The sequence below is a fragment of the Phyllobates terribilis genome, unplaced genomic scaffold (genome assembly GCF_046119375.1).
Source record: "Phyllobates terribilis strain yellow unplaced genomic scaffold, ASM4611937v1 Scaffold_4__5_contigs__length_816908805, whole genome shotgun sequence".
Classification (NCBI taxonomy): Eukaryota; Metazoa; Chordata; class Amphibia; order Anura; family Dendrobatidae; genus Phyllobates; species Phyllobates terribilis.
In genome coordinates this window covers 514519034-514545236 of record NW_027362764.1, presented here as the reverse complement: position 1 = coordinate 514545236, position 26203 = coordinate 514519034, and positions in this window count along the sequence as shown.

Here is a 26203-nt window from a genome sequence, read left to right as displayed (position 1 = left end):
GGGTCACTGTCTTGCGTCTCCGCCCAGTTGTAATGAGGTAATGGGTTGAACGTAGCGGATTGCTTACTCCTTACACGGTGGGAATACTGGATAGTCCCATGACGGTGGAACGCGGGGAGTTCAACTTCTTCCAGTTCCCCTGAATCTTCCCCTACGTCCGGTAGGTTCGGCATCCTGGACAGGGCGTCCGCGTTGGTATTGGAGCGTCCTGCCCGGTATTTGATTGTAAACTCATAGTTGGACAAGCGGGCCATCCATCTCTGCTCTAGGGCACCGAGTCTTGCAGTGTCCAGGTGTGTCAACGGGTTGTTATCCGTGTACACGGTGAACCGGGAAGCAGCGAGGTAGTGCTTAAAGCGTTCGGTGACTGCCCACACCACTGCCAGGAACTCTAGCTTAAATGAGCTGTAATTCTCAGGGTTTCTTTCGGTGGGTCGCAGTTTTTGGCTGGCGTAAGCAATTACCCGTTCCTTCCCCTGCTGGATCTGGGACAGTACGGCTCCTAGCCCGATGTTACTGGCGTCGGTGTAGAGGATAAAGGGCTGGCTATAATCAGGGTACGCCAGGATTTCATCCCCCGTGAGGGCCATCTTCAGCTGGCGGAAGGATTCTTCTTCCAGCTTCTCCCATCTGAAGGGTGGCTTCTGGTTCTTGGCCTTCCTGGACTGGCCTATCAGGAGGTCCTGCATAGGAGCTGCCTTTTTGGTGAAACCGGGAATGAACCTTCGGTAGTAGCCTACCAACCCGAGGAACTGCCTCACTTCCTTTACGCTGGAGGGGCTTGGCCATTCCTTAATTGCGGTGATCTTATCAGGGTTGGGAGCCACTCCGTCAGCACTCACCACGTGTCCCAGGTACTGCACCTTTGGCTTCAGGAGGTGACACTTGGAGGGTTTCACCTTTAGGCCGTAACTTGCCAGAGCTTCGAACACTTCCGCCAGGTGTTTCAGGTGGTCCTCGTAGGTCTTGGAATAGACGATGACATCGTCCAGGTATAACAGGACCGTCTCAAAGTTTCGGTGTCCCAGACAGCATTCCATCAATCGCTAGAAGGTTCCTGGTGCGTTGCAGAGTCCGAACGGCATGCAGATAAACTCGCTAAGTCCCATCGGGGTGGTGAATGCGGTCTTCTCCCGGTCCGCCTCTGCTACAGGAACCTGCCAGTACCCGCTAGTGAGATCCAAGGTGGAGAAGAAGTTAGCAGATTTTAAAGCAGCCAAAGACTCCTCTATTCTTGGTAAGGGGTACGCATCTTTGTGTGTGATACGGTTAATTTTCCGGTAGTCTACACACATTCTCATGGTGTTGTCTTTCTTTTTGACCAAGACTAGTGGAGCTGCCCAGGGGCTACAACTATCCCTGATTACCCCAGCCTCCTTCATGTCTCTAAGCATCCCCTTGGCGTGTTGGTAGTGTGCAGGGGGTACGGGTCGATACCTCTCTTTTATGGGAGGATGGTCTCCCGTGGGGATGTGGTGTTCTACCCCCTTGACTCGCCCGAAGTCTAACGGGTGTTTACTAAACACTCTCTCGTACTCTCGAACCACCCGGTAGACTCCCTGTTTCTGGTGGGAGGGAGTGGAGTCAGTACCCAAATGTAGTTGCTGACACCAATCCTCCATTATTTTCGTAGAGCCGTTACCTTCCTCCGGGTGAGATGGAGGCAAGGGTTCCACAGACTGTATAGAATTTTGGTTGATAGTATATAATTTGGCTAGCGTAGCATACCGGGGCAGGTATACTTCCCTTTTCCCGATATTTATTATACGAACGGGCACCCTCCCATGGCGTACATCAACTACCCCCTGTGCTGTCAAAATGGTGGGCCTACTGTCTGAGTAGACTGGTTCTACCATGGCCTGGTAATCTCTACCTCTCAGACCAATAGCTGCCCGGCACCAAATCATCATTTCACTTTTTGGGGGCATGGCAATAGGGAAAGGGTCACACATTCTTACGCTACCAATCTCACCACCGGAGAGTTCCACCTGTTGCCGTCGCATCAGTGCCCGGATCTCTTTCTGGAGCACTCGCTGCTGGCCGGAGCTGGCGTTCTTGGCAACTTGCTGTAAAATGAAAATCACCTCTGCAAGACAATTTTCAATCACATTAGTTCCTAGAGTTATCTTTGGGTGACTCTCGCGCTTGTCAATGTCTACAATGATCAGTCCCTGTGCTGCCAGTTCGACTCTACCGATTTTAATGGTCATTTCTTTAAATCCGATCTGTGGCACAGGCTGACCATTACTGGCGATGATACTCAAGTCGTCGTCTGGATAGCGGGTTATATCCGAGTCATTCCAGTACCGCTTGAAGAGCACGTACGGGATGGTGGTGACCTGTGACCCGGTGTCCAGTAGGGCACTCATAGGGATGCCATCCAGTACCACAGGCAAGACTGGACGTCCTCCCACATATTTGTCGCGCCAGTTCGATGGGCCTGGTGATCTTTTTCCTGGGGGTTGGCCCTCTACCCCAGGTTGTGCCAGTTTAAAGGACAGTACCTTGCCATATGTCCGGGTTGATTGCAGCGGCGGCAGATAGGTTGTCCGTCCTCGTTGTACCGGTCGCTGGGTCTTCCTCTGGCCGGTGGGGGTCCTCCTTGGTCGACGCCACGGGATGTCCTCCGGTCCGGATGCCAGCTGGATCTTCCCTGGAGTGGAAACCTGTAAAGACTGCACAGTTCGGGTTAGCGCAGCAACGCTTTTAGCTAGCTCTTGGACCTGATGGTGCAGGTCCGGAGCCGGGTCATTGTTCAAAGCCTGCGCATCAGCCCCCACAGGCCCTGCCGACAAGGGCGCCGCCTCCTGGTGGTAAGTGATAGCTGGGCGCCTGTGGGTCACAACGCCACCCGGTGTCGGTTCTCGGAGCACCCGGATGGCTCTGTCCTTGAACTGTGCAAAGTCCAGATGAGGATCCTGTAAGGCTATGGCCCGCAACTGGGTTCGGTTGAAATTGCAATATAGTCCCTCTATAAATTGCTCGGTCAACAGCCTGTCCTCGTTTCCCACGCCGTCAGGGTCGGTCTGCTTAATGGCTCTCAGGGCCTCTTGTAGGTTTAGTGCATAGTCCCTTATATTCTCATGTGCTCGCTGTTTGCACCCGTAGAATCTAAGCTTAATCTCGGCTGAGGTGCGGGTATCAAAGGTGTCCCTCAGCCGGGTTAGTATCCCTGCGACAGTCCTCCTCCCAGGTGGCCAGGACTTTACCTCCCTTTGGGCTGCCCCGGTTAGTTGGGCCACCAGGATGCTCACTTTTTGCTCTTCTGTGAGGGGGTACACCTGGAAGAGGCTATCCAGCTTTTCTTTAAAGTCATTCAGGGTATGTGACTCCCCTGAGTACTGGGGTAGCCAGGCTGCTCCCGGGATATAGGGCATGGTGAAAGGCATGACTGCAGCAGCGGTGGCGCTGGCGGGGGTTGAGGCAGTGAAGCTCTCCTCCGTATCCGACATCCTCTTCCCCCCTAGTGCACCGTGGCCTACCTTGCGATGATCCTCTTCCGTAGGCCGCGGCTCCGCAGTGGATCGTCAGGGTCGAGGACCTTCCGTTGCGCTCCTGTGACGTCGGCGTCTGCTCGGCTCCTTCCAGGACCTTACGCAACGTCCGGACGTGAGGCGGGGCTTCAGTTCTCGCGCGCTTTCGGAGTCCACGCCCCTCTTCTTCCCGCGCGGCGTCTTCAAGATGGCGTCCAACGGCGGGAAAACTCCACGGATGGCGGGAAGAAGGCAGAAGATGGCGTCGGATGGAGGGAAAAAGGTAGAAGATGGCGCCGGATGGCGGGAAACCTCCACGGAGGGCGGGAATCTTCACCACTGGTAAGTTTGAACAGTCTTTTTCAGGCACGCAGTACCCGGTGGTTGCGGGCACGAAATCCTGCCGACTACGCCAAAAGTTGACGCGCCCCTGGTCCTACTTGGTGTAGCGTTGCGCACGCGGGGACTACCCGGAGCCGGGCCTGTTGGGGGAGTAGTCTCGTGGCGGTGAGCCGGTCCGTGCCCAGGGAGTCAAACTGTGTGGCTGAGTGTTAGCAGTAGATGTTGGACGACTACGCCACCCGTTGAATGCAGCTATGGAGCTGCCGCTGCAGGGCAAACCGCTGAGGCCGGTGGTACGATTGTGCAGCGTAGATGGTATAACCCCCAATGGGAGGGGTATGGCCTCAGGACAGCCGACGTGGATAATGGGGGTAGCAGGAACCACTCAGAGACGATGCGGTGTAGTTCAGGGTCTTTACTGGTGATAAAGATAGACCCTCCCGGAGTACTGGCTAGCGATCGGGGCCTGGTCAGTCTTTGAGCAGATGGGATTTCCCCTGGCCAGGCGGAGTTGTAGGCCTCCCCAACTAATTGTACTCTTCTGGCTACCTTGCTAGAGGCGGGTAAAAGTAGCCCACGTCCCTGAGTGTACCGTGTGGTGCTCACCCGTATGGCCGGTGACTCGGGGCCTTCTAGTGGCTTCCGCTCCACGACGGCGGTGCTGGCCCCACGCGTGTGACCGTGCCTTCGGGTTTCTTGGCCAGAGGACCTGAAATCCCCTGCCGGTCGGTTTCTGCTGCTGGGTAAGGATTAGTCCCCACAGCCTCGGACTCCGGGTCCGGTGGTAACTCTTCAATCAGGGCGAGCTCTTCAGCTGCCAGCCCCTGATTCCTTGTAGCACTGCTCCCACTGAGCTCCTGATCTTTCTTTCCTATAGCTGCTCCTCTTCTTAACTTTACTCTTCTCCCTAACCCTGCCTCAGCCCCAGTTTTATATAGGGGAAGTTCTTCCCCTCCCAGGACTGGGCAGGAGGTGTGGCATGCATAGGATTCCTGACCAAGAGACCTCCCACCTGCTCTCAGACGTAATATCTCTATTACTGTGGCAACCAGACCCCTGGGGTGTCACACAAACAACTCCAGAGTTGTTAATTAGTTAACCACCAAAATGAGTGGAAAAAGGCCTGCTGCTGGTGGAAAGGGGAATAGGCGTGTTGGGAAGGGGAAAAAAGGTTGTGTCCGTGGGGTAGGTGTTAAAGCAACAGTAACATCTGCAGAAGAAAGACCATCTTCCAGCCAAACTAAAATGTCTACTTCTTTTAGCGGACAATGTGATAAGATCCCTTTCTTACGGCCACGCCAATCGCTACAAATTCAAGATGAGGCACAAAAACAGCAGGTGCTTCAAAGGATATCAAGTGCTCCTTTAAGTGGGCTCTCCTCCACATCAACTTCAACATCACAAATACTCCAGTCCTCAAAGGTGTCACCCCAATCGCACTTGCTTCCTCACAGCTCCCAAATCTCCAGCTGCCCGTCTGAGTATGAGGTAGAACAGATGGTTGAGTCTGCAGAGCTGTTTACTCATACTATAGCCTGGGAATCAGAGGTCGACTCCAGCGCTTCTGTGAATCCAGACGAGGAAATGATCTGCACTGATGCCCAGAATCTTTATGAGTCGGATCCAGGACCAGACGCAGAAGGTTCTGACCATAATGTAGACCCTCATTCCCAAACTGTAACTCCTGTTGGTGGAGACAATGAGGAAGACGATGATAAGACTCAAATACCTGATTGGAGCGACAACTTTAGTTTTTTGTCAGGGCAGGAACAGGTTGGCTCTGAGGACGACGGGTGTGATAACGCACAGGGTGATGATGATGAGGTTGGAGATCCCACTTACTGTCAACCCACAGTCAGCCAAGAGATGAGGTCAGCAGAGGAGGTGGAGGAAGATGCTAGTGACGACGAGGTCAGGTTGCGCCTTCCTGGACAGAGACGTAGTACTGGAAGCACGTCAACAACTGCATCCTCAAACACAACTCTGCCTCTCACCACAAGTCGTGGTGGCTCTTCAGGTCGCATGGGTGCTAAGCCTTGCATAGCCTGGGCATTTTTTCAGATCGATAAAGATGACCCAACTCGTGTTATCTGTAACATTTGTCAGCAAAAGCTAAGTAGAGGCCAAAAAATACATAGTTTGAGTACTTCATGCATGAACCGGCACATGGACATGAAGCATAAGTTGCAGTGGGAAGCTCAGTGTGCTACAATGCGGCCTAGCCGGCCGGGCCAACCACCGTCTGCCATATCTTGTGCATCCGCGGCCTCTTCATCCTCTGTGACTGGGGGGACAGCAGTCACACCTGTTTTGGGGCGCAGACCTGCCACCTCTTTACCCGCAACAGCCAGCGTGATTGGCAGGTCATCATTTTCTTTGGAGGTGGTAACACCAGCTGGTGTTGAGCGCTGTCCGACATCGATAGCACCACCTTTGGATCAAGGCAACCTAACATGTCCGCCTGCATCTTCCTCACAGACCGGCAGTTTGCCGGGGACACCCTTATCAACCCCGTCTAAGCACAATAGCCAGCCCTCGGTCCCTCAGATGTGGACAAGTAAAAGACCATTTCCTCCTAGCCATGAGAAAGCTAAGAGGTTGAATTTCACCATCTGCAAGTTCTTGGCTACAGAAATGCTGCCTTTCCGCCTGGTGGACACAGAGGATTTTCGAGACCTTATGTCCGTCGCAGTGCCCCAGTACTAGATGCCCAGTCGGCACTACTTCTCAAAGAAAGGTGTGCCTGCGCTCCACAAGCATGTCGCACACAACATCACTGCTTCTTTGAGAAACTCTGTGTGTGACAGGGTGCATTTCACCACAGACACTTGGACGAGTAGGCATGGACAGGGGCGTTACATGTCGCTGACTGGGCACTGGGTAACTATGGTGACAGCAGGACAAGGGACTGCTGTCCAAGTCTTGCCGTCCCCACGAGTTGTGCGTCAATCCTCTTTATGTCAAAGTTCCTCCACTGCTTCTGCCTCCTCAACCTCCTCTCGGTCTTCCACCTGCACCCAAAGCCTGTCTGGTCATGCCACAAGCTTTCTAACTGCGCAGAAGGGATCCTGCACACCTCCTTACTATGCTGGCAGTAGGGCTCAACGTCATCAGGCGGTTTTTACATTGAAATGTCTGGGAAATGTGAGTCACACAGCTGAGGAGTTGTGGTCAGCTCTGGAGAACCAATTTCATGAATGGTTGTCTCCACTGGACCTGAAACCAGGGAAGGCCTTGTGCGACAATGCTGCAAACCTGGGTGCGTCCCTTCGCCGGGGCAATGTCACACACGTGCCTTGTATGGCTCACGTGTTGAACCTGGTTGTCCAGCAATTTTTAGCCCACTATCCCAGACTAGATGGCCTTCTGCAGAGGGCACGGTCGCTGTGTGCTCACTTTCGCCGTTCGCATCCCGCAGCTCAGCGACTTACATCTCTACAGAAGTCGTTGGGCCTGCCACTTCACCGGCTAAAATGCGATGTGCCTACCCGGTGGAATTCAACTCTGCACATGTTGCAGCGACTGTGGCAGCACCGACAAGCCCTGGTGCAATACGTTCTGACGTATAGCCTGGGCCAACGAGATCCAGAGGTGGGGCAAATCACGCTGGAGGAGTGGTCTCAGATCAGGGACCTAGGCACCCTTCTGCACAGTTTTGAAATGGCGACGAAGATGTTTAGTGCTGACGATGCCATTATCAGCATGACTATTCCGGTGATTTACATGCTGGAGCACATGTTAAACAGAATTCGGAGTCAGGTGGTGGCACAAGAGGAGGTGGAGGAAGTAGAGGAGGAGGAGTTGTATGCGGAAGGGCTAACATCTGCAAGGTCCAGACGGTCGGCAGCACCAAGGCGGCAGGCATGTGAGGGTGGGGGAGATGGTTTTACCAGGGCGCATGGTAGCAGCCAAACTAGTGAGGAAGGTGCAGGAGCCCAGGAAGAAGTGGAGGACGAACTGATGGAAGACTCATCAGATGAGGGAGACCTTGATCACATTTCTGTTGTGCGAGGTTGGGGGGAGAGGACAGAGGAAGGAAGCATGATTGTTACCTCGCCACCAACACAACAGGGACTTGGTGCTCCTGGATGCGCAACACACATGAGTGCCTTCTTGCTGCACTACCTGCAACATGACCCTCGAATTGTGAGAATTAGAAATAATCCTGACTACTGGGTTGCCACACTGTTAGATCCCCGGTACAAAAGTAAATTTGCAGAAATTATTCCTGCCATAGAAAGGGATGCACGCATGCAGGAGTATCAGCAGAGACTGTTGCAGAATCTTACATGTGCTTTTCCACAAAATACCAGTGGTGCACGTAGTGAATCTCACAGTTCCAGCTTGCCAACCGTGGGACCGTCAAGTGTTCAGCACTCAAACCGTAACAGAACCACAGTATCTGCTGGTAACATCAATTTTGCGGAATCATTTCACCACTTTTTTAGCCCATCCTTTGCAAGGCCACAGGAGACAAGAAGTCTGACACATAGTCAACGCCTAGAGACGATGGTACAGGAGTATCTCCAAGTAAACATTGAAGCCACGACTGTGTCACTGGACCCTTGCTCTTTTTGGGCTTCCAATCTGGATAAATGGCCGGAGCTAGCCACTTACGCCTTGGAGATCTTGTCATGCCCCGCAGCCAGCGTTCTGTCTGAACGTGTGTTCAGCGCTGCTGGTGGTGTGCTGACAGATAAGCGCACGCGGCTCTCCCCTGATAATGTAGACAGACTCACGTTCATAAAGATGAACAAATCATGGATCCGAAACGACTTTTCTACCCCTGTGTCATCCTGGGGAGTGTAAAAGCTTGATGAATGGTTAAAATCACCCTACCAACCGTTTTAAGCTTTCAAATTACTAATCATGTTTATCTGTATCTTGGCTGGAAAATAATTTGGGCTTTGTAGCAGTGTGCAGCACTGATTCTATTAGGCCATCTATAATAAGCTCCACCAGATTTAAAATTACTAATCATGTTTATCTGTATCTTGACTGGAAAATAATTTGGGCTTTGTAGCAGTGTGCAGCACTGATCCTATTAGGCCATCTATACTAAAGCTTCACCAGATTTAAAATTAATAATAATTTTTAGCTGCATCTAGCCCGGAAAATAATTTTGGGGCTCCGAGATGCGCAAGACACATAAGTGCCTTCTTGCTGCACTACCTGCAGCATGACCCTCATATTGTCAGAATTCGAAGTAATCATGACTACTGGGTTGCCACACTCTTAGATCCCCCAAACTTTTCGATCAACCTTTTCATTTTAATAAAGACCAAAAAAATGGTCATTTTTGAAATTATAAGCATTAGCAGGTTGTTAGAAACTGAAATCAAACAGTTTTCAACTCAAAACTTTATTCTAGGTGATGTTACATTTTCACATAGGACCCCTTGTTCGAAAGGAGCTTCTGAACTCTCTCGTCCATTGAATTTGTCAGGTTTTGGATGGTTTCTGCTTCAATTGTTTTGCATGAGGACAGAATACCCTCCCAGAGCTGTTGCTTAGATGTGAACTGCCTCCCGCCATCATAGACACTCCTTTTAATGATGCTCCAAAGGTTCTGAATGGGGTAGAGGTCAGGGGAGCATGAGGGTCACACCATAAGTTTGTCCCCTTTTATGCCCATATCAGCCAGAGATGCAGATGTTTTATGTGCAGCATGAGATGGTGCATTATCATGCAGAAAAATGATCTTGCTGTGAAATACATGGTTCTTCTTCTTGAACCATGGCAGGAAGTGCTGTTTGAGAAAATCCACATACATTATGGAGTTCATCTTTAGCGCCTTCAGGGATCCTAAAGGGGCAGACAATCTCTCTCCCCATGATTCCAGCCCAAAACATTACTCCACCTCCTCCTTGTTGGCGCTGTAGCCGTGTTTGTGTGGGGTGTACATCAACCAGGAATCCTCCACTCCATCCATCTGGACCATCGAGCGCTGCACGGCACTCATCCGTGAACAAAACAGTTTTGAAATCAGTCTTCATGTAATGTTTGGCCCACTGGAGCCGTTTCTGCTTGTGTGAAGTGGATAGAGGAGGTCGACAGGATGGCGTATGCACAGCTGCAAACCTCTGAAGGACCCTGCATCTTGTTGTTCGGGGGACGTTGGAGGCACAAGCAGCTTCAAAAACTTGTCTGCTGCTATGACAAGGCTTTTTTGCCGCTGCTCTTTCAACCTGACGTAATTGCCTGTAGGAAAGAGTCCTCAATTTGCCCTTATCAGCACGCACACGTGTGTACTGTGAATCAGCTACATACTTCTTGATTGCCAAGACACTTCATCCTGATCATCGCACAATGTTGATTGTAGTCATGCCTTGACCTAAACACTCCACAATTTGTTGCTTCTCAGCAGCCGACACATCCTTTTTCTTTCCCATTTTGGCAGAAAATGTAGGCTGCTTAATAATGTGAGACAGCCTTCTTAAGTAGTCTTGCCTTTCATTCGACACACCTGCCAAACTAATTAGCACAGGTGTCTGCAATTGCTTACAGTGATATAAAGAGCCCTGACACACATCACCATCAATGAGTTTAACTGACAAACAAACAAATTCTTCCCTTATCACTCCTAAATACTTTTTGCATAATAATTTGGAACACAGTGTACATGTGCTTTTCCACAAAACACCAGTGGTTCACGTAGTGAATCTTACAGTTCTAACTTGCCAACCGTGGTCTGTATGGAGTTGTTCAATAAAGGGCCCAAAATTAAGATAACATAGATGGGAGAGGTCTCTATGAATAGGAATTCCTAAGTATTTGATACCCTGTGAGGGCCAAGCAAAGGGAAAGTTGGACTGGATGGAATCCTATATGGATTTGGGGAGGGAGACATCGAGGGCCTCAGACTTCGCTGCATTGATTTTAAAATTTGACCATGTAACAAAGTGATCTATTTCAGCCATAACAGCATGGATGGATATATGTGATTGAGTGATATATACTAGGACATCATCAGCAAATAGAGAGCACTTGTACTCGGTGCCTCCCACCTCAATCCACCTAATATTGGGGTTATGGCGAATTGATGATAGCAGGTGCTCCGTCACTAGGATGTATAAGAGAGGGGACAGAGAACATCCCTGCCTTGTCCCATTGGTGATTGTGAAAGGTGATGAAAATGTTCTGACGCGCCCCCTGGGCCTTGGGACACCCGGAGCCGGACCCTTTTTGGTGGATGCTGGTGGTTGTAGTCTCCGTGGCGGCAACCCGGCTCCGTGGCTCAGGGCGGTCAAACCAGTGGCGGAACTATTTATGTGTTTTTGATGTTTAAATGTCCGACTACGCCACCCGTGGATTGCGGTCAGAGTGAACCGCCACTCCAGGGCAGACCGCTGAGGCTGGTGTTGTGGGTGCAGCAGAGCATAGCATAACTCCCCACGGGAGGAGTATAGCCTCAGGGCAGTGTATGCGGAGGATGGGGGTGATGGTGCAGGGCAGCAGCAGTAATGACACGGAGTCAGTGATGCAGTCCAGGGCGTGCGGTGGCGACTCGCCCGTCCGCACCCCTGGGATCCCTTCATTCCTCGTTCCTGGAGCCTTCTCCGCTCCTCTTCCTTCCTTCTCCCTCTTCCAGGCCTGGGCCTCTGTTACTAGGCCCGCCTCCGGAGCAGAGCTCATGCAGAGCCCCTGCTCCCTGCCACTTCTGCTCAGACTTCTCTGCACTGAACTAAGATGGTGCCCACCTTTTATACTCCCTTCTCAATGCACCCAGGAACTGCTTCCTCCCTGCTCCTGCACTACAGGGTTCCCCTTCCTCAGTGTTCCCTCCTCCCACTCCAGCCAGGGACAGGGACTGTCGTGCCCATCTCAGGGGCATATTGGTCGCCCTGCCCCACGGCAATGTGGTGTAATGCATGCAGGTGTCGGGTCCTGATCCACACTACATCCTTACCTGAGAGTGAGATATCACACCTCTGGGTGAGGTGCAATACCTCTGTAGCAACCGAGCCCTCAGGGTGCTACAGTTCCATTTATCTTCAGCCTGGGTGACGTATTGCGATACAGGGCCGTGATTTTGGCTATAAAAGGGTCCCCTAGACCCCTACCCCAAGCTTTTTAAGAGAATCATATATGGCGTGCCAGGAGACTCTATGGAATGCTTTCTCAGCATCCAACGAGAGTATCTAATTACAAATTTTTAACTGCATCTAGCCCAGGAAATACTTTGTGCCTAGTAGCAGGGTCTGCTAGTCAGCGGATTATCCCGGCTGTTAAGCAAGCTACACCACCTGTAGTTTGGACACTTCATTTTTTCAAAGGAAATGCTTCGGGACCACGGGATACTCAGTGAAGAGCATCAGGAGGCACCCCAAGGCATAGGGGCTCGGACTGGCAGTAGGATGCCTTGCGGTGGACAGCCGAGCTCGATCCTTATAAAAGCTTTTTAACTGCAGCAGCTTTAGTGGACGCTACTGGAGCTGGAATTACGCGGCTGCTGGCATGAGACTTGCCCTCCAATAGATCCTTGTAAATGGATTTAAAGTGTATTTATTCAAATTAGAGAGACAATTTAAATTAAAAAGCTTAGAGCTGCCTCCACCACAGGGGGGCTCGCTCGACCCACCAGCGGACAGGCACCAGTATTGGGAGAGGGGGGCTGGCCGTCAGGGTTCACCGCGGCTCTGGCACAAACCCGGCGACACGGAGGTGGCACGGGCAGGAGCGGACTGAACGTGTCGGCTTCTCACTTTTTGGATTTTAGAAGGGCATGACATGCCTATATCTGTGTCTCCCCCTCCTTTTACTCCTCCACCTCTTTTCTTTTCGCATGACTATATGTACTTGTCACTTTTCCATGTGTTAGTTGTGTCTTCTGAGCAGTTTGTCAGCTTTTGGACACCTTTGAAGGTGTTTTCTATGTGTTTCTATGTGTTTTTGTTTGCCTGCCATTGGTTTTAACGGTGTTCGAAGGTGTTCGACGAACAGTTCGACGAACAGTTCGGCGAACACACGGGTGTTCGACGAACCGAACCGAACTCGAACACTACGGGGGTGGCTCAACACTATTAGGGAGTCAGATTATAGTTGCATTGTGAAGCTAGAGGGTGTCCAAAGGTGGCAGGGGATCTGTGAGGAATGGGTAAGTACATGAAGGTAGAATGGGCTCTATTAGGAAGGGGGACACAAAGTGGTCCATGGTTGCATATTGTGGTAGAGCCTCTGTGAGGGGAGAAAAAAATAAGCATAAAAGGTGGCAGAGGATATGTGGGTGGTCTGTGGAGGGAAGTAAACAACATTGGTTTCAGAAAGGGCTAGCAGACAGTAAGTCTCCTTACCTGATACTCTCTCCAGTTCTATCCTCACTGCAGTGCTGTGCTGGAACTGCTGTTTGGATGACATAGGCCAGACCACAGACATTCAAAACTCCTTGATCCAAGCCAAAGGGTAAAAGGGTAAAAGTGGCCTGTATCCTTAAAAGAATTCACAAAAAAGAAATGTTTAGCTCACCTAATGAAAAAAGCTTTGAACTCTCCAGAAGTGCACGATCACTGATTTTCAGTTGGAAGGATAATAGAACCCATGTGGAAAACGGTAATCTTGTCCAACACTCGATCTCCAAATTTCCAAGTAAAGAGAGAGCTTCATTGATCAAGTTTAAAAACAGGATATCCTGAGAAAGATCTACGCGTTTCGAACCTAGAAACATGTACATTTCTTAATTATGGCTAAAGAACTGTTCATATTTCAAGGTTTGAAATGTATAGGAATTTTTCTCTGAATGTCCTGTTTTTAAACTTGCGTGTTTTTCATATCTTTTTAATGGATCATTAAAACCTTTTTTTACTTGGAAATTTTGAGATTCAATGCTGGACAAGATTACTGTTTTTTCACATGTATCCGTAGAAGAATACAGATGCATATTGTATCACTGTGAGGAAAAGGAGAGAGTCGGGTGGCACTGCTCCTACTGCTTTGATAGGGATTGACTGAATAAAAATCATTTCTTTATACTTCATGTTGAGTGCCAAAGTACATTCTGTGTATATGGTTTGATAGGTGCCATTTCTTTGGCTGTGTGGCCCTCTCACATATCTTTGATGGTAGCATGCTGCTAGCGACATGGTCATATCAACTGGTAGCAGGCGCTGAGATGAGTCTTGTAAAAAATAATCCAGAATGTGGGGAACGTCTTTTTAGAGACCCCACTCATTATCAGTAGAAAACAAATATATTCATTCTAGTTGCCGTTTTAAATGATATAACACAATGTTCCTCATCTCCAGTCCTCAGGAGCCACCAACACATCATGTTTTCAGGATTTCTTTAACATTATACAGGTGATAATTCCATAACCTGAGCAATACTAATGAAATCCTGAAAACATGATCTGTTGGTCGGCCTTCAAGACTGGAGTTGGGGAAACACTGATATATAGGATGATGCAGAGTGGTTCCCGATTCAGATACGGCTAAAAGAATGCCATAAAAAGGGGTATGGAGGTGGTAGATGGAGGACCTTCTTGCAAGTTTTGCATTGGGACCCAAGAGTTGCCAGTTACACTAGAGTATACTACTGGTTCTTATAAGCCAGGTTTGTTCTCGATTTAGTTGTCTGCAGGGGCCAGAATAGGGCTCATATGCTCCATAACAAGTACCATGGCTGACATAATGGTTGGTTTATGAAAAATAGAACTTGTATTTGTGTCATGATATGATTGTATAGCTACATTCCTACCGCTTGGTAATTTTGACAACGTGATCTATAGTTGGTCTTAAAAAAAATCTAGCTATAATCTAATGTCTTACATTAAAGGTATAAAATAAATAACAATAATTCATTAATCACCTACTTAAGAGCTCATTATTATTTATCAATTCTTAAAAGGAAAGACTTTACTTAGTTGTGTTCTCAGCCATGTACCGTAGATGAATAGATGCGAATCATCAGTATGTGTAGAGGCACACAAGGTTTTCATATTGCTGTAAATCATTACTGAGACGTTTAAAAACATGCCATTATAGGCATAAAAATAAATGGTGTGCTGAACCTGCTACAATAAAATGAAGTGAAATTGGAGTCATGCATCTTACAGAAGACAGAGCTATTTGCCAAGTTGCTGCAAATAGATGTGTGCGTTGTAAATATTATATTGAAAATAAAGTTTTTCTGATAGAAATCTATTAATTATAAGATTTCTCATCATGCTGCTTCTCTGTTTGCACTTAATATCATTCCCTTCCTGAGCTGACTTCTTCGAACTGAGTATCATAAAGAACTTGGCTGACACAAGAGGATACTGTTATATTCTTCATCTGTGAATAAATAGAACCCCCTGAAATAAAGGACTTCATGGGCTGAAATTGTCCGATGCCTTTGGTTCATCTGCATTCTCTATATTAACCAATTTAACTGATACTGAATAAAATGTATATTATCTGTTTCTGCAGGATGTCTTTACACCAAATTGTGAAAACTATTATTGAGCTAACAGTTGGGCAGTTGTTCTTTCTCTAATTGTAGGATGATGGTCATATGAGTACATCTCTTGTTATATTAATCTTGGTGTACCGACTACTGATTATGCATTTAGATATGTTACAGACACTTAGTCCATACTTTTGTATCTTTCATCAAGTATGCATATATTTATGTAACTAAGAAACAATAATTTCAGGGTTTTTCTTTCCTCATATCTGAAGTATATTAAGAAGAAGAATTTTCAACTAATACAGTGATGTCTCCTTTAGATGATCACCAAAAATTGTATTGAAAATTATCTCCTCCGGGATATGTTATTCATTATGTATAATGGATCATGCAACTAATTATGGAATAAATATAATGATAGCAATATTATGGAGTATCAGGCAGCAAACAGCTAGATCAAAGACAATTCACACTTACAGGGGATCTGCAAGCAGGTTTTTGCTACTTTATCTGAGAGCATGAAAAATAGGAGAAAAAAGCAGCAATGATTAAAAAACATATTATAACTTTTATTGGGTACATAATATTTAAAACATACATGTAGGACAGACACTAGAGGAAGTCGTAACAGATGGAACCGTATGTTAAGAAATAGGGTTACATATACCCATAAAAGGGGAAAAGAGTTATATCATAATGGCAACATGGAGTCAATAAATTGCACAATGCCCTGTGGCCAATAAATAGAACAATTCATGCAATATAATGCCGCAATAGGCTCATAACACACATATGGATAATTTGACCAAAGTTTGCAGGGAAAACAGCAACTCTAGCCCCCACAATTGGGACAGAAGGCCCCTAAGGTGCAAGTACCCACGCTTTTAAGTGCTGTAGGCACATAAAACCAAAGTGGTCATGGATGTCAGTAAATAAATTGCCAACAAGGTCCTAACGTGGCCACTGGAAAAATAATCAGTGGCTATACCCTCCATCGCACACCTGTCCTCCAGATCCCCGTTGTATGCTAATGGTAGGTGCCTCCATACCCCACTTATCTGATTAATTTTCCAGTGGCCACGTTAATGAACTAGATCAAAGACTGGGTAAATGGAGGGGGGAAGGAGGATATAGATTGAGGACTCAACAGCGGTTAGCAAAATCTGGATGCGAACGAATTAAGGTAAAATAGATCTGTAAAGGGGGTGTATAGGGAGGAGTACCAATGGAACCATTTATTGGCGATCTTACTCCTTCGGCAGGGGTGTGTGGTATCAACAATTACATATGCCGTAACGCTTGCAGATATCACATCAAATGGTATAGTGCAGCTTAACTGGAGATCACAGGCTGTATAAAAGCTGAGACAGGAAATGCAGCAGCCATTTTAGGGTAATTCAGTATAGTGACAGGTTGTTATAGCTCACATCTCAGCAATAGAGATAGGACAAGAATGGCCTAAAACATTGGACAAATGCTTCAGACAGTAATATGTTGTACAACTGTAACACTGATGAAGATGAGTGTAGTAGACTGTGAATAATACGGACACTCAACTGGTTGGAGGACAAAATGATAGAAGAGGTGCTAGCAACAGCAGTGACAGACTCGGTGTTATTGATAAGTGATATTGGGTAGCTGGCATGTGTCCTATTGCATTTTAATTATATTACACATTATTTTTCTTCATTGTTAATGCACTAGAAAGTGGCAAGCCCAAAGAAATCAGTGTCAATCAGAGATGGTATGCTTGCTAGTCACAATCAACTGTGTTGAGTTTTGTCATTCGTTGTACAATCCTTTTGAAGGGAGAAATAATAGGTTTTTTTTAATCTAAAATAAAATTCTCCAAAATCCAGAAATTTAACTGGAATGTTTACACTACAAAGTGTGCGTGTTGCAAATGATTTTTTGCACAAATATTTAACTAATTAAATCTTACATGCCACACTAATACAGCACCCTGCTGCATGTACTGACTTTTTGAACCCGTATCTACCTATCATTTCTTATTTCATCATTTTGGGAAGAGGATTGGATTTTGTTAAATGGAATCTTTCTGTAGGATTGACCATCCCAAGCTGTTTACATGGGCATGCACGTCATGGGAAGCTGAAGCAAATGATACCTTGACATTTGCGATCCAATCTCTTATTCAAGAGAAATCCACATTTTCTAGTATGTAAATGAACCATTCAAGACTATGGGCCGGACACTGATCTACATGAGAATCTGCCTCCAGAGACTATTTTAAATGAAAGGGGGATATACCAGTGTGAGACATATAAGTAGCACAGGACAGTAGAACTGAACTTTGCCTCATTACAAACATGTTTTCATCTGCAGCTCTCACAGCTCTGCTGTATTACAACCCTGTCTGACTGTAAGATGGAAGCTGAAGCACTGAGAGGAACCTGCAGATGCGTTTAAAGGGAATTTATCAGCAGGTTTTTGCTAAATAATCTAAGAGCAGCACAACATTGGCCATGAAAGCCTGATTCCAGGGATGTGTCACTTACTTGGCTGCTTGGTGTAGTTTTCATAGAATACCTTTTTTGTCTGATGTAGATGCAGCAGAGATAAGTCTTCTGCTCTGTGCATAACCTTGTCCACACCTCTGACTGGCAGCTTCCTGTATATTCTGTGCATCGTGAGCAAGATGCCACTCAATGATGTGATTACACAGGTTAGCTGTTCTGTTTTGCGCATGAGATGTACAGTACAGACCAAAAGTTTGGACACACCTTCTCAGTTAAAGATTTTTCTGTATTTTCATGACTATGAAAATTGTACATTCACACTGAAGGCATCAAAACTATGAACTAACACATGTGGAATTATATACTTAACAAAAAAGTGTGAAATAACTGAAAATATGTTTTATATTCTAGGCTCTTCAAAGTAGCCACCTTTTGCTTTGATGACTGCTTTGCACACTCTTGGCATTCTCTTGATGAGCTTCAAGAGGTAGTCACCGGAAATGGTTTTCACTTCACAGGTGTGGCCTGTCAGGTTTAATAAGTGGGATTTCTTGCCTTATAAATGAGGTTGGGACCATCAGTTGTGTTGGGCAGAAGTCTGGTGGATACACAGCTGATAGTCCTACTGAATAGACTGTTAGAATTTGTATTATGGCAAGAAAAAAGCAGCTAAGTTATGAAAAATGAGTGGCCATCATTACTATAAGAAATGAAGGTCAGTCAGTGCGAAAAACTTGGAAAACTTTGAAAGTGTCCCCAAGTGCAGTTGCAAAAACCATCAAGCGCTACAAAGAAACTGGCTCACATGAGGACCGCCCCAGGAAAGGAAGACCAAGAGTCACCTCTGCTTCTGAGGATAAGTTTATCCGAGTCACCAGCCTCAGAAATCGTAGGTTAACAGCAGCTCAGATTAGAGACCAGGTCAATGCCACACAGAGTTCTAGCAGCAGACACATCTCTTCAACAACTGTTAAGAGGAGACTTTGTGCAGCAGGCCTTCAGGGTAAAATAGCTGCTAGGAAACCACTGCTAAGGACAGGCAACAAGCAGAAGAGACTTGTTTGGGCTAAGGAACACAAGGAATGGACATTATACCAGTGGAAATCTGTGCTTTGGTCTGATGAGTCCAAATTTGAGATCTTTGGTTCCAACTACCGTGTCTTTGTGCAACGCAGAAAAGGTGAACGGATGGACTCTACATGCCTAGTTCCTACCATGAAGCATGGAGGAGGAGGTGTGATGGTGTGGGAGTGCTTTGCTGGTGACACTGTTGGGGATTTATTCAAAATTGAAGGCATACTGAACCAGCATGGCTACCACAGCATCTTGCAGCGGCATTCTATTCCATCAGGTTTGCGTTTAGTTGGACCATCATTTATTTTTCAACAGGACAATGACCCCAAACACACCTCCAGGCTGCGTAAGGGCTATTTGACCAAGAAGGAAAGTGATGGGGTGCTACGCCAGATGACCTGGCCTCCACAGTCACCAGACCTGAACCCAATCGAGATGGTTTGGGGTGAGCTGGACCGCAGAGTGAAGGCAAAAGGGCCAACAAGTGCTAAGCATCTCTGGGAACTCCTTCAAGATTGTTGGAAGACCATTTCCAGTGACTACCTCTTGAAGCTCATCAAGAGAATGCCAAGAGTGTGCAAAGCAGTCATCAAAGCAAAAGGTGGCTACTTTGAAAAACCTAGAATATAAGACATATTTTCAGTTGTTTCACACTTTTTTGTTAAGTATATAATTCCACATGTGTTAATCCATAGTTTTGACGCCTTCAGTGTGAATGTACAATTTTCATAGTCATGAAAATACAGAAAAATCTTTAAATGGGAAGGTGTGTCCAAACTTTTGGTCTGTACTGTAGTCCATACAGTGTTAATCTCCTCCTGATAAAACACTGTTTGTATTGAAACTGCAATACACAGCCTAATAAGTGACACATCACTGGAAAGTTCTGCCCCATATTATGCTTCTCTATGATTAAATAGCAAAATCCTGGTGATATTAACTTTAATGGTGTACTTTGCTAGCTATAATCATACCTAGTTCTGAAGGGAGATTAGGAAAGCAGAGAGCAGCCATTATATGTCACACTGGTAACTCCCCCTTTGATTTAAAATACGCTTTGGAGGCAGATTCTCATGCAGATCAGTGTCCTGCCTATAGCCTGGAACATTTACACATAAGAAAAGCATGGATTTCTCTGTAATAAAACAGCGGATTGCAGATATCAAGGTATCATCTTATTCACCTTCCTATGAACCACATGCCCTTCAAGACAGCTTAGAAGGGTTGCTCCAACTGCCGAATTCCCTTCAAAAAATGTAGATATTTACACCACCACCATCAATGGCACCAGCCAATTGGGCAACAATACTACAAAACACAAGTCACAATTTGCCTCCTTTGCCTCCAGCAAGTGTATATGTGGGGAAGAGGTGGGGAGGAAGTGGGGGCACACATAATTCATCTCAGTCATAGCAGGATGATGTTACCTCTGACAGCGACACCTTTAGTTTATGTTAGTGTTCTGCACAGAATAGTCTGCCTGATTACAAATGACCAAGAGGGAACATTTTTTATTTTGAGAAACATAAAAGTTTGGCAGTTGCTGTGTTATTAAATGTGCTGTTGGTTTTTGCCAGGTTTCCATGATGTGGTAATTTTGACATTACTAAGCACTTGAGTTTGTTTTAAAGAGCTTGGAAGAGGTAGGATATACACTTCTTTATAGGACAATTTCTGTATTGCAATTTGTAGTGAATCGATTTGCTACAAATTAATGTTTTTTGAAAAATTTGTCAAACATGTTGAGTCTGAATTTCAAATGATTTGTTCACCTCTAATTATATCTTATCAAAGAAATCTTCATTCTCCACTTCTCATTGCCTCTTGAATTCACCATCTACTCTGAATAATAGTTCATGTCTGCCTTTATCAAAGCAAGACAGACTGCCAGCCTGAAAAATAGCTTAAAAAATGCTTGACTCTTTCTATTCATTTCTATTGTACAACCTTTTTGCTATTGATATGTTCAGTCTTTTAAGCATTTTTTTCCGCTTCAGGTTTTGAAAAAGCCTGGTGGTAAAAAAAATCTTTTTTTTTAAGCAGCTTCTGATAGAATCCACTCCAAACTAGGCACTGTCCAATCAAAAGACTACTAAAAATGCTTCAGCTAAAAACTGTACTAAAATTCTTTAAAATCGCTTGAAGAAATGCTTAAGGGAATGAAAAATTCCTCCAAAACACCTAATTGGAGCAAGGTTTCCTGTATAAATGTATCGGTCCATATAGCACTACAAATGGAAATGATGGTTTGTTACAGTTTAAAGGCAATCTGTCAGCAAGCTTTTGTTATGTAATCTGAGGACAGTATGAGGCAGGGGCTGAGACACAGATTTCAGGGATGTGTCACTTATTAGGCTGTGTGCTGTTGTTTCAATACAATGAATGTTTTATAACCAGGAGAATATCACTGCCCGGGCTACAGCAGCTCATGAGTCCTGGTCCAACCACGCCACCTCCTCTAATAAGCAGCTCACTGTCAATAGACAATGTACACAGAATGCTGTGGTGTGGGCGGGGTTAGTTTTCTCAGCTCTGCTTCATTCTAAATCTAAAAACCCCGATTGTAAAACAACGACTGCACCCAGTAAACTAAGTAATACATAGTTGAAATCAGGATCTCTTTTTCTACATTATGCTGCTCTCAGATGAGGTAGCAAAAAACCTGATTCTCTTTTAATGCTCACAGTGCATTGGTATAAGCAGTTTTATGGCTACTCAGGGCTAAATTTCAGCAAAGCCGTACCTTATAAGTTTTTCTTTGTTTTGCAGTTGAATTACTCTTACATTGACTGTCTAGTAATATGTATATAATTATTCCGGTTATAGGAAGTTTCGCCACCCAGCAGTTCGCCCCCAGCAATTTGCCCCCAGCAGTTCGCCCGCATCAGTTCGCCCCCAGGAAGATTCGCCCCCGCACATTTCGCCCCCGTACCGGGGGCGGGGGTGAAAGGTGCGGGGGCAAAACATCCTGGGGGCCAAATGCTGGGGACGAAATGTGCGGGGGCGAAATGTACCCAGGGGCGAACTGCTGGGGGCAAATTGCTGGGGGCGAAACATCCAATTCCCAATTATTGCCTTCACTGTATATATATATATATATATATATATATATATATATATATATATATATATGTATATATATATTTACAGTGAAGGAAATAATTATTTGATCCCTTGCTATTTTTGTAAGTTTGCCCACTGACAAAGACATGAACAGTCAAGAATTTTAAGGGTAGGTTAATTTTAACAATGAGAGATAGAATATCAAAAAAAAAAAAAAATCAAGAAAATCACATTGTATAAATTAGATCATTTTTTTGGCATTTTGCAGTGAGAAATAAGTATTTGATTCTTCTGGAAAACAACACTTAACACTTGGTGGCAAAACCCTAGTTGGCAAGCACAGCAGTCAGACGTTGTTTGTAGTTGATGATGAGGTTTGCAAACATGTCAGGAGGAATTTTGATCCACTCCTCTTTGCAGATCATCTGCAAATCATTCAGATTTTGAGGCTGTCGCTTAGCAACTGGGAGCTTCAACTCCCTCCATAAGTTTTCTATGGGATTAAGGTCTGGAGACTGGCTAGGCCACTCCATGACCTTACTGTGCTTCTTTTTGAGCAACTCCTTTGTTGCCTTGGCTGTATGTTTTGGGTCATTGTCTTGCGAGAAGACACAGCCACGACCCATCTTCAATGCTCTTACTGAGGGAAGGAGGTTGTTGGCGAAAATCTCGCGATACATGACCCCATCCATCTTCCCTTCTGTACGATGCAGTCATCATGTCCCCTTTGCAGAAAAGCACCCCCAAAGTATAATGTTTCCCCCACTATGCTTCACGGTTGGGACGATGTTCTTAGTGTTGTACTCATCCTTCTTCCTTCAAACACTGCGAATTGAGTTAATGCAAAAGAGCTACATTTTTGTCTCATCTGACCACAGCACCTTCTCCTAATAACTCACAGAATCATCCAGGTGCTCATTGGCAAACTTCAGACGGGCTTGCACATGTACCTTCTTGAGCAGGGGGACCTTGCGGGCTCTGAAGGATTTTAAACCTTTAAGGCGTAATGTGTTGCCAATGGTTTTCTTGGTGACTGTGGTCCCAGCTACCTTCGGATCATTAACAAGTTCCCCCCGTGTAGTTTTAGGCTGATCTCTCACCTTCCTCATGATCAAGGATACCCCACAAGGTGATATTTGGCATGGTGGCCCAGATCAATGTCGATTGACAGTCATTTTGTATTTGTTCCATTTTCTTACTATTGCACCAACAGTTGTCTCCTTCTCACCCAGGGTCTTACTTATGGTTTTGTAGCCCATTCCAGCTCTGTGCAGGTCTATGATCTTGTCCCTGACATCCTTGGAAAGCTCTTTGGTCTTGCCCATGTTGTAGAGGTTAGAGTCTGACTGGATAATTGAGTCTGTGGACAGGAGTCTTTTATACAGGTGACTATGTAAGACAGCTGTCCTTAATGCAGGTAACAAGTTAATTAGGAGCGTCTAACTGGTCTGTAGGAACCAGAACTCATAATGGTTTGTAGGGAATCAAATACTTATTTCTCACTGCAAAATGCAAAAAATTTATCTAATTTAAGCAATGTGATTTTTTTGATTTTATTTTGGATATTCTATCTCTCAATGTTAAAATTAGCCTACCCTTAAAATTATAGACTGTTCATGTCTTTGTCAGTGGGCAAACTTACAAAAAACAGCAAGGGATCAAATACTTATTTCCTTCACTGTATATATAATGTTAGAATCTATGATCTTCAAATATACTGCAAGGTGATGACCTCTCTATAGATCCTAAATCTATTCAGTTCCTTCAGTGATTCCTTTCATATAAGTTTGTGCACTCTTGTCAAGTCTTGCACAACAAAGGTAAAGTTTTTGTCGGTCAATAAAATGAATCAATGAGAAGCATGAGGAAACAAAGAAGGACCACATCACAAATACAAAAGATTTCAAAAGGAAATTATTTTTTACAGTGCATTTTCCTCAAATCAAGACTGCTGCCCAGTTAGAATTTAAATTGATTGATTTTGCTATTGACCCCTGCAGAATGTCAAATTTCACATTTATATGGAAATAGTGTAGCTCACAGGTGCTTGTTATGAGCGTTTTATCACAGTCAGAGAATACAGTGTTATTTCTTCTCATATTTTCTCCTTTGCACTAGATCTGTCAGAGTCCATTATTTCCACCGAAGCCTGACAGCTGAGGTTAATACAAAAGCCAAATTAGACTTTAGGAAGGGATATTCAGCCTTAAATTAACACAGAACTAAGCCCTGCCGCTCCAAAAATAAAAAAATCCTTAATCCCGTGTTGCCTTAAAATTGTGATATTTAATTCAATGACTTAATCAGGCAAATAGACGTGTTGCCATATCCCCAAAGGTAGCATTGCAATCAGATAGACTGCCTACTGCATAAATTCAAGCAGCCGTTAAGGTTTATCATGCTTTATAGCATTAAAAGAAAACTGATACATGTGAAGGTTTCTTGCTGTTCACAGAACAGTCGGAGTTCTTTTCTATTTCGATTGTGATTTGATTACTACTGCTGCTGTTCTTTCTTTTTGTGCTTAGCCTAATAATGCCCCTCGATAAATGCTGGCATTTTTGTGGCGATAATGATGCCAGATTTTTTTTTCACCCTGTAGATAAAAGATTTTTGGAATCACAATCACCACATCCTGTTCCCTCATTCAAACAGCAGGGAAAACAACATTACTGTGTTTTGGCCATTTGTGAAATGGAAATGGCAGATAAATATTTCGCAACCTTTTATTTTTAAAAGGGCGCCACATGATCTGCACTAATTATTGGGAGGGAGAAATTATTGTAATTTTATTTGTAATTAAAGGAAAAATAGGGGATGTGGAAGAACTAATAGTCACCCTACTTTGCCTCTTAGTATCAGACACCAAGACTGATTGGTCAGGAGCTATTTTGTTTTCTGTCAGAAAATGATCCTAAAAATTCATTAGGACAAACCTACTTACAAAACGCTAAGGGAAAAATAAACAAAACAACAATAATGAACTATAAAAGAAAAAATGTTATTTACCAATAGCTAAAATAAATGAAATAAATATGTGATAATAAAGTCCTAGTAATAAAAGTCCTCGTGGAGTAGGTCACAGTTTGGAGCAAAAAGCCTGAAAAATTCTGCTAGCAGTAAAAAAAAACAAGTAATGACTACTTGAAGGGAACCTGTCACCAGAAAAAACACTATTATCCTGCAGATACAGGGTTAATCTGAAGGTTAATAGCGTTACTAATCTGCTCGCCATCCGCACTTAGCCAAACACTGTCAGGAGAAAATGAATTTTATTCCCCCAGCAGCATTCCAGTTTCAGTCACAGGGGCGGCACACAGGGACTACACAGTTGGCGCTAGGATGCGTGTATGACTCACGCCGGCGTATAAGTGCTCTCAGCCGGCGTGCTACCGGACTGAGGAGAATCTCTCCACGTGGCTTACAGGCGGTACTGGGAATACGGCGTCTGCAGACTGCTCGGGGTGTATGGCGATCCCTTAGTCGGAGCCAGACTGTCAGACGAAGCTACCTGCCTATTTCCACTAACCTGTCTATTTTCACTAAAGCACCGGTAGAGCTCAAGCAACCAAGCATTCACACACCATCACTGCTCAATGATCAGAGTACGCCGCCATGTTTGTGGGCGGTCTTTTTAAAGATTAAGCCCTGCCCACCGTCGCACCATTGGTGACGTCACCCGCGACCAATCAGGCGGTGCCAGGTCACCGGATCAGCTGACTCCCAAACCACCAATCACGGTCCGCCATGTCACGGGCATGCTCAGTGCAGAGAATCCTGGACTTAGGCTGTAGCAGCCCTGTTTCCCTCCGCAACCTACGCTTCATGTTGCTAGGGATAAAGACCCGGGAAACAACTCGTCCATCTCGTGCACCAGCTAGGCGTTGTGACTGACGAAAATGCTGAGCAGCATCAGCCCCAGCTGGACCAGAATGGGAAACCACAGAATCCCCTGATGGCTCTGAATGCATTTCAAAACCAGCAATCGCCTAACAGTTAAATTGTAACGACTTGAATTAGAGCAGTTGAGTATATCTTCTTTTATGATTTTATAACATCAAATGTTTAAAAAAAAAAAAATTTCAAGTTGATCATGCACTTTGAGGGACAAATATATGTTTTTTAGGCAAAAATAGGTGGGAACTGATGGCAATCACAACTCGGGGCACATAACCACCTGTGTTCTGAATTTGAGGCCCTGGTTCATTATTTGCTGAGTTTTAAGTGATTTTTCTTTTTTTGTCTTGTAGTATCCTGTAGCGTCGGCGTCCCTGCCTCCTGCTAGGCAGGGACGCCATTCCCCTCACCTCTCCGCTCTGTGCCCGGCGTCTTCCTTCCGCTCTGCTGGCAGCGCGCGCTGCTTCCCGGCCTCTGTGCTTAGGGCGC